The sequence below is a fragment of the Ylistrum balloti genome, unplaced genomic scaffold, assembly GCF_031769215.1.
Source record: "Ylistrum balloti isolate Yb309-2 unplaced genomic scaffold, AGI_CSIRO_Ybal_v1 Utg369768, whole genome shotgun sequence".
Lineage (NCBI taxonomy): Eukaryota > Metazoa > Mollusca > Bivalvia > Pectinida > Pectinidae > Ylistrum > Ylistrum balloti.
The window spans coordinates 25,001-44,120 of record NW_026781963.1 but is presented as its reverse complement, the minus strand read 5'-3'; the positions used below and the strand labels follow the sequence as shown (position 1 = coordinate 44,120).

At 35.9% G+C, this 19,120-nt stretch overlaps 1 pseudogene; it reads left to right on the top strand.

Annotated features, from left to right (window-relative positions):
- The first annotated feature begins 8,962 nt into the window (after positions 1 to 8,962).
- Positions 8,963 to 16,844, top strand: LOC132543826 (uncharacterized; annotated as a pseudogene).
- The last annotated feature ends 2,276 nt before the right edge of the window (positions 16,845 to 19,120 follow it).

Below are 19,120 nucleotides of genomic sequence, written 5' to 3'. Positions count from 1 at the left end.
AACACAACATAATTGTAACAAGAGGATACATAGTGCATTCCGTCATAAACACAACATAATTGTAACAAGAGGATACATAGTGCATTCCGTCATCAACACAAATAGATCGGCTTCATTTTTCCTCTCGAAAGCTCGAAATACAGATAGTTCATGATCGTTTTTAATGAGTAGATTCTTATAAGAATTTCTGTCAATTCATGGCTTTGTTGATAATTATTTAATTAACTAATTGTTACGATATCTTATGTATTACACTGTATCCAAATACTTTTGGAATTGTCAGTTTTGCCTTTTGGTTCCCTTGTTTTATATTTTGTTCTCATTTGATAACGTGATATTTCTTACTTGCATTAACCAAAGTTTACATGGCGGGTGTCGTAAGTAAAAGACGCTTACTCTTTCGAAACACATGGTCTTATTCTCCTTGTATTTTTCTATGTTTTTTAATGAATTAGAGTTTTGATTATGTTTATGTTCACATGTCGGTATTTTTTTGTTGCATTTTTCATATTAACTGGCAGGATTTCACTAAGGAGAATTTCATTTCACACCAACTTTCACGTGGGTACACATATGGTGAAGTTATCTTTCGAATAGCTTGATCAATATAGCGGAATCAGGTTACACAAACTCGTTGTTGTTAAATATGGTATTTTTTTTCAGTCTTGTTAGGCCAACATTTTGAAAACTAGGAAGCGACTGAAAAAATCAGAAATACATAGGCACAATCTAGAAGGCGAGGTTCACTAGCCCAATGATGCAATGAATTTAGTAAATTTCATTTATCAGAAAATTTTGAAGAAACGTCAAGTAAATGTGTACATTTTCTTCCGTGCCACTACTCGAATGAATCAAAACGTGGCAATAGAGCAACGACTTACAAATATAAACCAGGTGTTCCGCAATGGTGCTTGTCTGAAAAAAGAACGAGGTCTGATGTATTTTTAAAAAAATCTTACAGTGTATTTGTGTAGATTTTTTTTTTTTTCAAAAATCTTTGTGATTGTAGATGGTAGACTTTGCTAACGAACGTTAGATTGACCCACTTGTCACAACCTGCATGACATATTTTAATCACTTTTGATAATGACAAGGTTCAAACATATTATACACATGTATTATACTTTCTTTTGAAATCATCTGTTGGGAATCAAACTTTTATCATGTTTGACAAATTATACGTTTGATTTTCCTCAGTCGCTTCCCAGGTTCCAACACAATAAGAAATTTGCTTCTCATACAAGTCCTAGAAGACGAAGGAGCTGTATGAAGCAGTTTTAATTAATAACCATATTCTAGAATACCTTTACATTAAATTCAAATTGGTGAAACGCTATTATTGATGGTTTCGTGGCGTGTAAATATTTAATTCAGAGACTGTTGTAGAAGAGCTTCTCCATGTCCTAGAATTTCTTTTCCGGTAGGTAAATACGATATGTGGTCAATAAATCGGTTGTTATTCAAGACCAAGGTATCATCAACATACGAATTAAGGTTATTGTTCTGAAAAGCTTGAACAATATTTCAAAATGCATTTATATGCATAAAGTTTCATTGGGGACTAATATATGGACTGTGTCACAGGTACAAGTAAATAGGGTTTCAAGAAATATAATTATTTGATATGATAAATATCCTTTGAAACTGGTCATATTTTTTCATGTATTACATAAATGAAAAATAATGAAATTATTTGCTGAAAAACTGCCACAAAAAAGATTGTTTTCAATATAAACACGTATTAAATTTGAAGGTTTGTCTTACCAAAGTATGCATGTTGTCCATTGGTGATGTAAAGAGCAGAGCAAACAATTGTACACTTTATTTTTCAGTTTTGAAATCAATAACATATGACTGACACCTCAAAAATAATCAATATCATGTTAAAATGCAAACACATTTGTTTCCATCAATTCAAAAATACCATATAATGTTCTGCCTTGGATTTGATCAAGACCAATAATACAGAGTTTTTGTCATTAACACATATGGCTGACGAGATATGAAAATCCCTAAAACTGTTGGTAGATACCGTATGTAGGTTATCGCTCTACAGAATCAGATATTGAAATACACAGCGTGCTTGCAACACAAGAGTGTGATTAACACAATTAGAACACGTGTAGAAATTTCTGTGTAAAATGCGTTGAACAATGAAAAGTATTGAACAAAATAGGCACGGAGACTCCTGAAGAAGTTCACGGAAGAATATTGCCAGGAGTTCCAAGAGAATGAGCGTCAATTGCTTTGAACGAATCCATCCTGTTTATCAAAAACAAAACGATATGCACACGTTATCACACGGTTGATTCTTGTTTTCTGTATGTTTTTTTAATTTTCGTAAAATAGTTATAAAACATCTTAAGTTTGATCCAACGAAATAATATTTCTTAATCATGACGAAACGGACTCCGTTACATGGCATATCGCGCTGTCAGTCATTGATAGAATAGCATTAGTCCGTCGGACGGATATCATTTCAAACAATACAGATAGCTCTTTAGATTTGAAGTCTTCACTTCAACAACGATCTTATACAGACGGGACTCGCGATTCAATTACAGTACACTTAATCAAATTTCTGTGTAATGTAACTATGCTAGAGTCCGATTGTGGCCAATTTATCAGTGGGTGTCGTCTTATGGCTGAGATTGTAATGTAGACGTTAAATAACAAACATCCATCCGATTATATACCGACACCACAGGCAAGCCAGTGTATTCTGCCAACACATTGTTGCGAATGATCAAAAACAGAGCAGAACTGAGCAATTTTAAAGATTTCGGTTTGTCTCTGTATGTAGATATAATCCGTCAGCTTCCTCACTTGGGAGAGTGTTTGACCTTCGACCTAACATATGTCAAGTTCGATATCAGATCCAAATTGAGCCACTTCTTACTAATGAATGCGATGAAGATATCGGGTACAATTCTTAGACGCAAGCTGCAAGGCAGTTACTTTGGTCAAGAGAATTTTCCAGATTTCGGCTAGTAGCATATTCGAGTAAACAGTGTTATGCATATTTTCTATGAGGAATATAAAATTGTGATTTTTAAGTTTTAAAGTACATTTAACTTCATGGATTAAAAAAACAGAGAGAAATTATCAATATGTAACTCATAATCAATAAAACAAAGGCAAAATATTCAAAAAGGGTTCGTGAAGACTCCTGAAGAAGTAAGAGAACAAAACCAGGTGCTCCGGAAGTGTAAGTTTCTCTTGCTTCATCGACAACACCGTCATGTAAATCTTTGTCAATTTCGAATAAGAACAAGTATATATCGACGAAACAGACAAACTAACGAGCAACAAACACATATCACACAAAAATTTGAAAGCTTGTTTTAAGAGTTTGTCAGTTGACGAATTTTTGCACGGGAATTGTGATAACGGAAATATTGTTATACCGAATTAAATGCGATATATAAACACTGTAGTTCTCCTGTTTACATTGAAGGTTTTAGTTCCAATAACTTTGGCCTGTTCTATATCACTTGTCATACCAACCCGAGCCGACAGTTGCTTCTGTCCCTTACCCAACACAAGTTGTATATACATATTGGCTATGCCACGTTCTCATGATAGGGTTTACATTACTTCAATAATTCACCTACAGAGATTAAAAACACTATTTTGTCCTGTCATTTATGAGTATAGCTTTAAGTAGACACCAATATCTGAATTCCAGAATTTAAGAGAAAAAAAAATTATCGCGTCAAAATGGTACCTGAATGTAGTCAACCAGCGATCGTGTGTGTTGCAGCAACTTAATATCTGATACTGGTACTCCGATTCTCACTTCACAGGTTCCACATAAGGTCGTATTTTGTTTTAAAGACCATTTTAAGGCACAAACATTACAGCAGACCAAATTTGTTAAATGCAGTTCGCTTTTAAATGTGTTTTACCACGTTTCTGTCGTTCTCAAACTGGTGTTTTTTTTATCAGAATATCGTAGAGGGTCATAGAATATTCGTAGTTTTATAAATACCTGGTCCTCAACATTTTTTAGCTTTGTATCACAGATATGTCATAGAATAAAGGCAGTGTTATAAATACCTGGTCCTCAACATTTTTGAACTTTGTATCAAAAATAAGTTATAGAATATACGCAGGTTTATAAATATATGGTCCGAGAATAAAATTGAAGAAAGTTACAAAAAGGGGTGTTTAAGTAAGATTTGCTGAAGAGCATGATGTGGCAAAACGGAATATGTCAACACGTGTCTGTTTATCTCTGGTTCTCATTTATATTGCTTGATCAGATTGGCCGCTATTTACATCAGGCCCCACTTGTACAAAACATCTCAACTTGAGATCTCCTCAAGTCGAGATGTTCCTCAGCTGATATCTCCTCAAAAACGGCTTGTATACAGTTTTCTTAAGGAACAGGAGGAAGTCATCGGCTAGGATGTCCTGAAATTCCTTGAGGAATTTTCATACAAGATATTTTCAAGGAGATATTAGCTGAAGAAAATCTGGGCTTGAGGAAATCTCAAGTTGAGATGTTTTATACAAGTGGGGCCAGCAGTATTATCGATGGCGCAGAAGACGCTCACACGTCAAGAATAAATGTACATTTATAGTGAAATTCTTGTAAATTATTATTTTGTTTTGTCCTCAGTTAGAGCGACCTTGAATTAGAATTATGATTTTGAGCATTAAGAATATTTTTATTTATTCAATTTTACATGAACTCTCTTTGTTCGTACAAATAATGAAATACGTTGAGATAACAATATCGCACTAATATATATAATATTGGGGAAAAAAATAGAAAAGCATTAATTAAGTTACCGAATAATTGTTACAAGGAAATGATCCTGTAGCCATACGTTATTTCATTCCGTCAAATATTAAACTCTGTCAATCGAGAGGCAATTTCTGGTAGGAAAAATCTTATGAGAAAAGAGAAGAAAATGACCCATAATATTCGTTTAAAGTAAGAATGGTTCGCTGAAAGCTTGTGTTTGCCTTAGGCTCTAAATACCAATCGATCACGGGAGTGCTCTGTTCAATATTGATGTGAATGAAGCCTTTTAAAACAAGTTTATAGAGTGGATAAAAACCAAGTCTTCTGTAACAAGTATTAATAGATAATGACCGATAACAGTGGAAACTTTGAAGGGCTGCTGAATGTCGAAACTTTGAATGAGGTGTTTACGATCCTCTGTATTGAACCTTAAATCGACATGTGGTCTTGAGTGCTGAAACGTGTTTGAACCGTACAATACTAAATACGCGCTTTATTAACAAATCGATGTCACTAAAAGTCTTTGTTACAAGCTTAGTTTCTATCAAGCAAATATGAGAATATGTTAAGTCTTCACTTTTAACTACGGATGTCACTCAAAAGAATGACTTGGAAAATAACTAATTTATTATTTTCATTTATTGTTTTGTAAAATCTCCTAGTAACAAGCTAGAGATGAAACGTGTTCGAAATCTTATCTGTAATCAAAATTATTAATAATAATAACAATATACTTGGTTACCGATAAAAAATCACATACCTGGTATTTATCTACAAAGCAAGCCTCACATTAGCATGCATGATCGATATTAGTTTACGCCCAACGCAAATGAGATTTTCAAGAATTGTATATATCATTTAGCAAAACAAATAAATAAATCATAGAGTTAATTACAATGTATTTTTGTAATAAAGTTCAGACTCTCTTAAACAGTAACACATGTGTTAACGTGCTTCATTTCAATATCCTTTCATAGAGACAGCAAAAAATAGTGTAAACATGGCTATTTCGGTAGTGGCGGGGAGTTTACTTCCTGATTCAAATTAGCAAACTCTGCGCGCGGTGATTGTTTCCTCGTACGTTCGCGTATTTGATGTATATTTTGATATGTAAGTTATGTATGTAATTTGTCTGAAGTTCGTGTATATTCCCACGTAAACAACGCCAAACAATTAATTAAACTGCATCATACAGCTGTTCGTCCTTCTAGGACTCGTCAGTAATGCTACATCATACAACTGTTTCGTCCTTTTAGGACTCGTCAGTAATACTACATCATACAGCTGTTTCGTCCCTCTAGGACTCGTCAGTGATACTATATCATACAGCTGTTTCGTCCCTCTAGGACTCGTCAGTGATAGTTACACTAGAGCCAAACAATGAATTAATCTGCATCATGCAGCTGTTTCGCCATTTTAAGGCTGGTCAGTGATGGTCAGCGCCTAAATTGATGAGTGGCTAAATTTCGAAACCTAGTAAAATCCAAATTGCTAGAACGAAATATCGAAATCTAGATGGGGAGGTGCTCTAGTCGTATTTGTCAATACCTGATGGTATCAGTAATACGAATGGGCCTTCAGATTAAGTAGCTATGAAACACTAGCGTTAAATCCGTTTGTTAAAACTTCCACAAGCTGTTGATTTTAGATGTTAGTAAGACGTTTTAAATAACATTTATAAAACGTATATACAAAATAACACATCTAATATCATATATACTCATTCAGATATCGGTAACGTGACTGATAATATTAAATGTATGTGTACAACATAGAAGTTATAATGAATACTTCTGTTTAAACTAATACACTTTTAGAATGTTCGTGTAGCTTAAGTTTCGCGATATTGCGGTTCCCATCTAGTCAGATTATGAGTCCATGGTGAATTTTACCCGGCTTGTCGTTCAGTTCGATTAGTTACAACGCAGTTTGAATATGAAGTAGTCCTGTTACAGATACTGGACAAATTCTATACAGGACTTGTCATAAACAAGATCTTATTTATTCAAGTCAGCATATGCATGAACATACATCAATTAAATACAGAAAGAATTCACAATGAAATGCATACATACTTAAGACATTACTTTTCTCATACAATAAACTTGCACTCATACCAGCTGCCGTGGTAAACAGAAGGGAAACATACACATTGTAAGCAAGCAGCCCAATACAACAACCTACCTTTAGGCAACGTGTCTTCATCAATGTACACATTCCACATCCAATGAATTTGTAACGAAAAAAATAATAGGATTGCAATGTAAGAGATGTGAAAAGAAGGAGGAAGGGTGATGGGGGGGGGGGGAGTAGCGAAAGGTTTAAGTTTTGGGGTAACATAAAGTGGGGGGTGGAGGGAGGGAGTAGCGAAAGGTTTAAGTTTTGGGGTAACATAAAGTGTACAATATCTAAATATAGACACAATATAATTGCTTGTTCAGAGCAAAAGTGTAACAATATCACATCATGATATCAATCATGAAACGCACTTGGAATTGAACAAAATTATAATTACAAGAATGGTCATTGGGTATCTCGAGAAAAACAAAGTCACATTGGGTTATATAGTTGAATCTCATTATCTCGAACTCATATACCTGGAAGACCCGGTATAATTCGATATATTTTGTCGGATCTACTAAACTTCACACTAAGCATTCGAACTTTACTTAAATCGAATACTAGGATAACTCGAAGTTTTCTCACGGTTCGGACGAATTCGCGATAACGAGGTTCGATTGTATATTGCAATAATCATCAATGTAGCAAGCGCTAACGTCTATATGTAAAATTATACACCGGTATATAACTTACAAGCATAGTAATTAAAATGTTCACAGCACTTTTGCTTTACGTACAATAGGCAACATACAAGTACAACCACATCGATATGTTCACAAAATCTTATTTCTTATCATTTGTCAAGATCGATTGTAACTCTCATATTGTCTTTGTTTCAAACTTCAGTTTTTTTATTATTGTTGAATATCTAATAGACTAGTTGATGTATCTTGTATGATGCTGACATGAGATTTATTGGCCATGTTAATTGTGAAAATTGAAGTAAAGACAAACAGAATCTTCTGCATCAGTCGCTCACCTCGGTCTTTTCCTACAACGATTCCGACACGGACAGCTATTTGCTAACCTGAACAATTCGCGCGACAACTGTTTCCTCAACCTAGGATGTTAACAAGCTGTAATTGATTAAATAGCCAAAGACTGAATCCAATAATTACGACAGTTTAACAGCTGACATATCCTCATCTTGCAACACTTGGTCTCAAGAATTGCATATTATTGAAGATTTCGACAATGACGATCTCGTTATCTCTCACTCGGTGGAACCATGGGGAAACTTCGAGTTATACGTGTGTTCGATTAAAGTAAAGTTTGAATGTCTATTGTGAAATTTGACAGGGACGGAGAAAATACTTCGAGTTATACCGGGTCTTCGAGTTACAAAAGTTCGAGAAAATGGTGCTTGTACTGCATTTCTGTGTTATGTTAGTACGTACAGAGTATGCTTTATGGTTCTGTTCTCATTGACACATTTGGAAACGTAAACATTTTGCTCGAATTTGCCTAGATTTACATGGCGGGAATCGTCGATAAACAGAAGACGCTTACTCTATTGCAACACCTGGTCTTATTTTCCTTGTACTTTTATGAGTCTCCATTTTGATCTTTCGTCTGTCCATACTTAGCTTTGTTTCATTTGATTGAATAAAGATTATTTCATTACCACAGATCGAGTATGTTGTTAGACAACTTTGTTCTTGAGAATCTAAATCAGTAGCTTTATGTTGTAAAATATTACAGATATTGATATGTGATATTTTACAGATTTATTGAATTCTAGAGTCAATGTACCGCCACATCTAGTGTGTGACATAGATTTCACTCGACTCCAATTTCCGTCAGTAGCCTCCTAGCTTTTAACAAAGAAGGCCTTTGTTATTCACTATCGAGTTCTAGAAAGACGACTCATCCGTTTGATACCGATAAATTCATTCTTTGGCTTAATTGGATTTAATTATCAATTTCCTTAATTGGTCGCGTTGTTACAGTGTTTCGTCTCTTAACGCTAGACGTTGCTCTGTACTGAATGTCAGTGGCCTGGTGACAGGCATTATAATGTTCAATTCACTTGTTATTTACATTGTATCCTTTTTTTCACAATCTTTGAAAAGGGGTTAATCCCACATACAACGTATTATCTCTCCACTGGTTTTACTTTTTTAATTAATTAACGAATTGTGTAAACCTACAGCTGAAGCCTGCAAGGACATCAGCCTGGATACCTTCAGTGATAGATACCTAGGAGGCTCCGGATATACCACTGTTTCTCCGTATGGTTATCAACAGTGCGTGATGTTGTGTATGGAACGACGTGAGTGCCAGAGTATAAACTATCATACAGGTGGACTTTCCTGTGAACTTAATACTGACACTACCGTCACTGAAAGCTCCCTGACTGTCAAAGACGGTAGCATTTTTAAGGACTTGAATGACACAACATATGCAACACCACCGGTAAGTATGTTGAGACATTATATATATCGTGCTTATGATAGGTAAATACCCGTATCATAATAGGGAACGGTCAGCTTTTGTCTAAATTGAAGTAATTCGTCAAAACATAACTTTAGCTACAAACCGGAATAGACGATGTAGACATTTATGATGCTATTTTCATGACGTCACAGAGGAGACAAGGACTAATATGTTTGTCTTTTCACGTTTTAAAATTCTGGTGTCATTCTGATGACATCACGGGGCGAAATGGACTAATATGTCTGTCTATACACATTTCAAATTTCCGGTTTCATTTTGATGATGTCAAGGGACGAAATAGACTAGTATGTCTGTCTATACATAATTCAAATTTCTGGTGTCATCTTGATGACGTCACAAGGGAAAAATGGACTAGTTTGTTTGTCTATATAAATTTCAAATTTCTGGTGTCATTTTTATGACGTCACAAGGGAGAAATGGACTAGTATGTCTGTATATACACATTTCAAATTTTTGGTAAAATTTTGATGACGTCTCATGGGAGGGACAGACTGAAATATTTTGTCTACAGTCGTTTTTCAAAATTCAGCATAATTGTAGTGTGGTGCTTTGTCCCTGCTGTAGAAAATGCATTTAATGTATTAATAGCATCAGCCACGCTTGATGTTTTTATTTTTGTGTTTTAATCAGGTTGGCAACTGTCAGAAAACCACGTGTCCGGAGTATCACATATGCGTAAAACTGACGAATGGTAACATTGTGTGTGCAGGTTAGTAGATCAAGGAAAGTGTTGGTTTTCATATAGATAGACAAATCAGGTTGAAAGTCTTTATAATGGTGTTTTGTATTAAAAACCAGTGGTTATCAGGACATCTGTATATGAACAGTTAAAATGGTTAGCAGGCAGATTGGCCTGTTGCTAAAGACAGGATTCTCTTAGGCTAGTTTAACAATAGGCAGAGACAGATGGTCTATAATACAGGTTTGAATGTCGTTAAAGACAGGTGGTCTTTGATACAGGTTTGAATGTCGTTAAAGACAGGTGGTCTTTGATGCAGGTTTGAATGTCGTTAAAGACAGGTGGTCTTTGATGCAGGTTTGAATGTCGTTAAAGACAGGTGGTCTTTGATGCAGGTTTGAATGTCGTAAAAGACAGGTGGTCACTGATGCAGGTTTGAATGTCGTTAAAGACAGGTGGTCTTTGATGCAGGTTTGAATGTCGTTAAAGACAGGTGGTCTTTGATGCAGGTTTGAATGTCGTTAAAGACAGGTGGTCTTTGATACAGGTTTGAAGGTCGTTAAAGACAGTTGGTCACTGATGCAGGTTTGAATGTCGTTAAAGACAGGTGGTCTCTGATGCAAGTTTGAATGTCGTTAAAGACAGGTGGTCTCTGATGAAGGTTTGTTATTAGATATAGGCAGGTGATCGCTGATGAAGGTTTGTTATTAGATATAGGCAGGTGGTCTCTGATGAAGGTTTTTTTATTAGATATAGGCAGGTGGTCTCTGATGAAGGTTTGTTATTAGATATAGGCAGGTGGTCTCTGATGAAGGTTTTTTTATTAGATATAGGCAGGTGGTCTCTGATGAAGGTTTGTTATTAGATATAGACAGGTGGTCTCTGATGAAGGTTTTTTATTAGATATAGGCAGGTGGTCTCTGATGAAGGTTTGTTATTAGATATAGACAGGTGGTCTCTGATGAAGGTTTGTTATTAGATATAGGCAGGTGGTCTCTGATGAAGGTTTGTTATTAAATATAGGCAGGTGGTCTCTGATGAAGGTTTGTTATTAGATATAGGCAGGTGGTCTCTGATGAAGGTTTGTTGTTAGATATAGACAGGTGGTCTCTGATGAAGGTTTGTTATTAGATATAGACAGGTGGTCTCTAAAGCAGATTTGATTGTTCTTAATATTGCGTGGTCTGTAAGACAGGGTTGATAGTAGTCACAGAGCATTGTTATCAGGGTTGATAGTAGTTATATACAATAGAAAAACAACCCGTTACGCGTGAATAGACATTCGTGTTCTATGTAATAGAAAAACGCCCTGTTACGCACGAATAGGTAATAAAATGCACGATGAATGATCACAACGGTACACCGTTGTTCAATCAAGTTTCACTTAGCAACGAATCATTGAAACCGAGTATTTCAATTACTCCAAATGCGTTAATACCAATGGCGCCCTCGCCCTACAATCCGATGTTTCCAATAATTAGTTTACCATCTCGTCACACTGTTTCCATCCTTAGTACACATAGGATTGTACTACGTACGTCAGTGCTAGTACGCTCCACAATGGTCATTTGTCTGATATTCGTGACCGTAAGGAAACGTAACACTTCATTCTTCTACTGGTTCTGTAATAAGAACTTATATTCACTACCACCTGAAGAAAATGTTCCCAAAATATGAAACGTAATCCTTTACTCACATTAACCATCTTGTATACGAATTCACATCTTGACCCCCCACCCCCACCCCAACCCTTATGTCCTGTCTTTAAATAGAAAATTAAAATATACCATGTGAATCATTTCACCTACTTGAATTTAAAATCAATAACATGACACTCTTCTGTATCAATCGCTTACTTACAGCTTCCTACAAAGAAATCAACATGGCGGATTTGTACATTGTACTCAGCTCTGTGGTAAACCTAATATTTTCCTCTTTCCTTAAATCAAATTTTCCATTTCTGGACAGCCACACCCCTGCTTGTAACCAATGAAGTTTCAATTACACAATTAATTTAGTAGTCGAGGTCTTGCTCTTGATAATACGATTTTCTTGTCGGCAATTGACATAAAACTCACAGCAAAGTGTTTCAAGAGATGTAGGTAGATGAGAATGATGGGAAATTATCTTATTTTTTCTTCGTTTTTACAAACATTTAATGACCAACATTAAACACATATACACCGAAAAAATCCGTATTTCATTCTAAAGTACACATTTGTACACATTCTTTAATTTGACATGCACATCATTCATTTTTTACCGAACACAGAATAAAAACTTTCTTCTAAAAAGATGCATGACATACTATGAACGTTTTCATAGATATTCTATCTAAACAAAACAGACAGATGTAAATCAAATACACAGACATAATTATACAGTACACTGCTCTCCACTAGCTAGTCCTTACAGACACAGACTCTCTGTATACCTGGTCACTACTAGCTAGTCCTTACAGAAACAGACTCTCTCTTCACTTGGTCTCAACTAGCTAGTCCTTACAGACACAGAATCTCTCTCTCACTCTTCACTTGGACTCCACTAGATAGTCCTTACAGAGACAGACTCTCTATCTCTACACATGGTCTCCACTAGCTAATCCTTACAGAGACAGACTCTCTCTACACCTGGTCTCCACTAACTAGCTAGTCCTTACAGACATAGACTATCTCTACACCTGGTCTTCACTAGATAGTCCTTACAGACACAGACTCTCTCTACACCTGGTCTCCACTAGTTAGTCCTTACAGACACAGACTCTCTCTACACCTGGTCTCCACTAGCTAATCCTTACAGACACAGACTTTCTCTACACATGACCTCCACTAGCTAGTCCTTACAGATACAGACTATCCCTCTTTACACCTGGTCTTCACTATCTAGTCCTTACAGACACAGACTCTCACTCTACACCTGGTCTTCACTAGCTAGTCCTTACAGACACAGAATCTCTCTACACCTGGTCTCCACTAGCTAATCCTTACAGACACAGACTCTCTACACATGACCTCCACTAGCTAGTCCTTACAGATACAGACTCTCTCTACACCTGGTCTCCACTAGCTAGTCCTTACAGACACAGACTCTCTCTACACATGACCTCCACTAGCTAGTCCTTACAGACACAGACTATCCCTCTTTACACCTGGTCTTCACTATCTAGTCCTTACAGACACAGATTCTCACTCTACACCTGGTCTTCACTAGCTAGTCCTTACAGACACAGAATCTCTCTACACCTGGTCTCCACTAGCTAATCCTTACAGACACAGACTCTCTACACATGACCTCCACTAGCTAGTCCTTACAGATACAGACTCTCTCTACACCTGGTCTCCACTAGCTAGTCCTTACAGACACAGACTCTCTCTACACATGACCTCCACTAGCTAGTCCTTACAGATACAGACTATCTCTCTTTACACCTGGTCTTCACTATCTAGTCCTTACAGACACAGTCTCTCACTCTACACCTGGTCTTCACTAGCTAATCCTTACAGACACAGACTCTCTCTACACATGACCTCCACTAGCTAGTCCTTAAAGACAAAGAATCTCTCCACACATGACCTCCACTAGCTAGTCCTTACAGACACAGACTATCTCTCTTTACTTCTGGTCTTCACTATCTAGTCCTTACAGACACAGACTCTCTCTACACATGACCTCCACTAGCTAGTCCTTACAGACACAGACTATCTCTCTTTACTCCTGGTCTTCACTATCTAGTCCTTACAGACACAGACTCTCTACACATGACCTCCACTAGCTAGTCCTTACAGATACAGACTCTCTCTACACCTGGTCTCCACTAGCTAGTCCTTACAGACACAGACTCACTCTCTCTAAACCTGATCTCCACTATCTAGTCCTTACAGACGCGGACTCTCTCTACACTTGGTCTCCATTAGTTAGTCCTTACAGACACAGACTCCCTCTACACTTGGTCTCCACTAGCTAGTCCTTACAGACACAGACTCTCTCTACACATGACCTCCACTAGCTAGTCCTTACAGACACAGACTATCTCTCTTTACACCTGGTCTTCACTATCTAGTCCTTACAGACACAGACTCTCTACACATGACCTCCACTAGCTAGTCCTTACAGATACAGACTCTCTCTACACCTGGTCTCCACTAGCTAGTCCTTACAGACACAGACTCACTCTCTCTAAACCTGATCTCCACTATCTAGTCCTTACAGACACGGACTCTCTCTACACTTGGTCTCCATTAGTTAGTCCTTACAGACACAGACTCCCTCTACACTTGGTCTCCACTAGCTAGTCCTTACAGACACAGACTCTCTCTACACATGACCTCCACTAGCTAGTCCTTACAGACACAGACTATCTCTCTTTACACCTGGTCTTCACTATCTAGTCCTTACAGACACAGACTCTCACTCTACACCTGGTCTTCACTAGCTAATTCTTACAGACACAGACTCTCTCTACACATGACCTCCACTAGCTAGTCCTTACAGACAAAGAATCTCTCCACACATGACCTCCACTAGCTAGTCCTTACAGACACAGACTATCTCTCTTTACTTCTGGTCTTCACTATCTAGTCCTTACAGACACAGACTCTCTCTACACATGACCTCCACTAGCTAGTCCTTACAGACACAGACTATCTCTCTTTACTCCTGGTCTTCACTATCTAGTCCTTACAGATACAGACTCTCTCTCACTATACATTACACAGAGACCACTATTTTTCACAAATATGTCCTCAAATGATTCAGCTTATACAGAAAAATTCCCATTGTTTTATGAAAAAAATCCTTTGGTACTTTTGTTAGGAAGAATTCTTTATTTTTTTCGCAAATAATCGCTAAATCCCTCGCTGTTTTACACCATAGCATTGTTGTCACCTGAATCAAAGTGTACTCATATCTAATACAACTACAGTTTGTTTGTAAATTAGATAAATGATATTGAGTAATTTGGTGTTTTAGCGCCCGTGCCTGATGCTACAACGACGACGACGACAACATCGACGACGACAACAACAACGACAATGACTACTTCACGTAAGTATTTAGGTGTCCCAGAACATCGCCTGTTCTTCCTTGCAATTCTTTAATGGATGTTAATCAGAGAAATATTTCTCACAGTATTTAGAGAAAAATAAACTGAACGAAACAACGTTTTAAATTAAATAAAATTACAGATATGAGTCAGGTATTCGTTAGCTATTCGCACAAAAATCCGAAACGTTTATACGAGTTTGAGCGAATACATGAAAGGTTAAGTCGCCAGAACAACTCTCTAAATGATTGGTTAGTAATAGGTTATTGTGAACCAGTAAATGACACACACGGAATTAGTTTTCTACCTGGGCAAGACACTTTACCGCAATTGTTATAAATTGCATTCGACGGGCCTTCCGCATGTTGTTCAGCAAGGGATATTCCAGAAAACAATCAAAGACAACAATTCCGTTTGAGAAACTAAATAACGTCTTTCATTTGAGTCATATGTCAGATTTAGAAATGATATTACTCTTTACCAGAACCTTCATGATGTACTGTCGACATTGTTTACTTACCTATTGGTCCGTTGTTGTATAGATTTTTTTTCTCATTTGAGAACGAAGCATTACTTACTTGGATTGACTACGATTTGCGTGGCGAGTGTTGCCGATGAAGCAGGAGACGCTTACTCTTCCGGAACATCTGGTTTTATTATCGTTGTATTTTTTCAGGAGTCTTGGTGTAAATCTTTCTCTGGTTTATACTTCACCCTAGTTTGATGTAATTGGAGTTTCGATTATGATTCTGTTGACATATTTGGTATTTTTCTGATTTTTTTTATTTATTTATTTATTTTTCTAGCTGAAATGATATGTGTCTCTCCATACTCAAAGGATGTTTTGACTGGTCTGTGCCTTTACTACGGCATTGGATACAGCTGGAATACTGCAAACAACAACTGTCCTTCTTCTGCCCGACTTTTCGTTGCCGACACTGTTAACAAAAGGACAACAGCCGCTTCACTGTGTCCTACTGCCACAAGTAAGTTGAACAGCAGTATACTTGCAAATATAACAGAAATATCCCAAAAAGATGTACGGAAAATGTGTTGTTTTTCCAACTTTTGGAATAATAATGTGAACCCCCTTTCTAATAGAATAAGAGGATAATCAATGGCTTCCTATAATTTGCCGGTGTAAAGTTGTAAATTGACCCCCATTGAAAACAGACCAGGGGGCCATTCTGAAGGTGTGAATTGGAACCGGCTAGAAGAGGGTCCGTTTCCCATGGGTAGCCCGGATACATTTAACGTGGATCTATTTTTGACGTCACACCGCCACAAACGTTATAAATGGCTTGTGTGAACACTGTTTACTATTGGCCGTCAGTTATGAAATCGTGGTGTGATTTTAACTGAGAAAGTACAATACCATACCTTAACATACAAATCATTAAAAAGAACATCTGCTTCTTTGAAATGGTTTCAATTTTTTTCAAATAATGGCATTCATATTTCGGCAAACTCAAACTTCCTATATACCTGCTAGTGCAGTACCCGATTAAATCGAGTCTAGTTTTTGTTAAAGTATAAACGGATGTCCCGACAACGGTGGAGCCCGATAGAAGATATTTTTGTATCCTCCCGTACAATGAATGTCATAAGATGGTTTGCTTTTCGCAGGTTGTTGGCTTGGAGCAACGATAAATTCGGGGACATTTTACTGGAGCTCTGGAGATGCTTTTCCTGAAGCCGGTTCGGGAACAGGAGACTGCTTACGTGTGAGAGATTCTGTTTTCAAGGGAGGAGGTTGTAGCTACGAAGTCGGTTACATTTGTGAACAAGTTTGATAAAAAGAAAGATGTGGAGAAAAAAAACAGAACAAAAAAAAAACAGAAGCGGAGTCCCTAGAATGACATAGAAATATTTCCGATGCGTTACAATAGCTCCAATTGTTTACTCAAGGGAGATGACTGTAGAAGTTATATGAACTACATGTATCTGTTTGTTATGTTATGCCTAAGTAACAATAAGATCGATGAGTATTTATTTCGTATCAGATTATCTAAAAGTTTTTTTTTTATTTTTGTTTACGGGAATTGTAGAGCAAAATATAAAACCTCTAGACAAGTTTCAAAGAATATCATATAAAATTAAAACAAAAATGGGATTTCAAAATGGACTAAGATGAAACAGCTGATACGTGTAACTGTTATATCTTTAGTCGTATGTTTGAAAATAGGTATTAAAGCACAAAAGAAAGCTAAACATGAACATGCTGATAATAACATGATATATATGATATATGCAAAGCAAGAAATTACAGTTTTGAATACATTGGGAATAGGAGATAAAAATGTGATGGATTTTAAGAAAGAGCTTGCTCTTTTTACATTAAGCGAAAATTTCTGAAGGTCAAAATACAAATTCCTGTTAGAGACATTATTATTATTATTATTATTATTTTATTTGTTTATTTTTGGAAATGTTCACATAAATACAAACATACACAAGAAAACATGACACACACTTCCTTTCACCACCATTCATAATTGCCATGACCATTATATCATTTGTGCATCGGTATAAAAATTCATCTGTAGTATATATATATATATATAAATACAAAAAAAAAATATTTTCAAAATACTGTATATAGTTTATCAGCTCTTCATTAGTGGGTCAATATATTTTTTTGGAAATCACAAATTACAAACTTTCCTTTTCTTTTTGAAATTTTCCATGGCAATTTCATCTTAACTATTAGCAGTGTATTTTTGTGAATTATAATTGTATTTTATTGTGATAATAAGACTATTAATGTTCAGAGAGTTGTGAAGGCATCGCATCTTGTATATATATTGTTTGATTAGAAGAAGTGTTTTATTATCCCCTTTGTGTATATTGAGGTTTGGTAATGTCAGTCCAAATATGAAAGATTGTTTATCGAAATCAAATGGAATGAATAGCTCTTCTAGTAAAATTTTAAAGCTATCAAGTAGGTTTTGAACTTCTTTACACTCCCACAAAGTATGTATTATTGTTTCAGTTTCTGCATAACATAAAGTACACAACGGAGAAATAGCAAGATGTGATTTGAAAAGAAAGAATTTCTTGTTAAGATATGGTGGTTAACTCTGTACTGAAACCATTGTAGCTTTGTGCTTCTAGTAACAGAGAAAGGAACTTTGTGTATTTGATCTCAAGTTAAATCATTCAGATCAAAAACTGTTCCACTTCCTTTTCCCTGTTGGTATAGTGTTGTGTTTTATCAAAATGTTGTAAAACTCTTTGGAGCCTTTTCTTTTCATCATCAATATTTCTAAATTTGTTGGTATAAAAGGATATGGAGGTTTTGAGTTTGGGATTTCATTTGAAGTTAAAACTTTTTCACAGCTGATAAAATGCTGTAGTAATGAAGGAAAATTGTTGTCACATCATATGTGTGAAGAATTCTGATAACTGTAGAAACTCCCTAATTCATGATTTTTTTTCAAATTATTCATGACAAAAATATTTTTTTCAAAAGATTTTTAGAGAAAACTGATTTCTTACCAACAGTTATATTTCTGTTGTACCGAATAGGTGTTTTTAAAACAGAATCTCCTTTTGGGGTATTTTTTTCATTAATCAATGTTAATTTGTTCCAGGCTTTAAAAACTTCAATCCAGAACTTATTTTTATTTTTTTTTCTGACATAATTGTACAAAGTCAACAGCACAGTTTGCTAATAGGTCTATATTAACAGTATTTTTTTTCAGAATTACTTGCCATTTAGCTGTGGTCTGAAAAAGCCTTCGAATCCAACCTAGTTTTAAAGAACCTATGTAAGCTTTAATGTTAATCATTTTCAGGCCGCCATTAAAATAGTTTTGAAAAACTACTTCTCTTTTAACTTTGTCAGTTTTGCTGTTCCATAAAAACTGAAAAAAGAATAGTATTGAGTTTTGAAACAAAAGACTCATCTGGATTTGGTAATGAGATAAATAGGTGGTTAAGTTGTGAAATAAGGAGTGATTTGATAATATGGATTCTCCCAGTTGGAGTTAAATTTCTCTTATTCCAGATTTTTATTAAAGATTTCAGCTTTGTAAGTTTTATAGATTTTTTTATATTCTATTATACA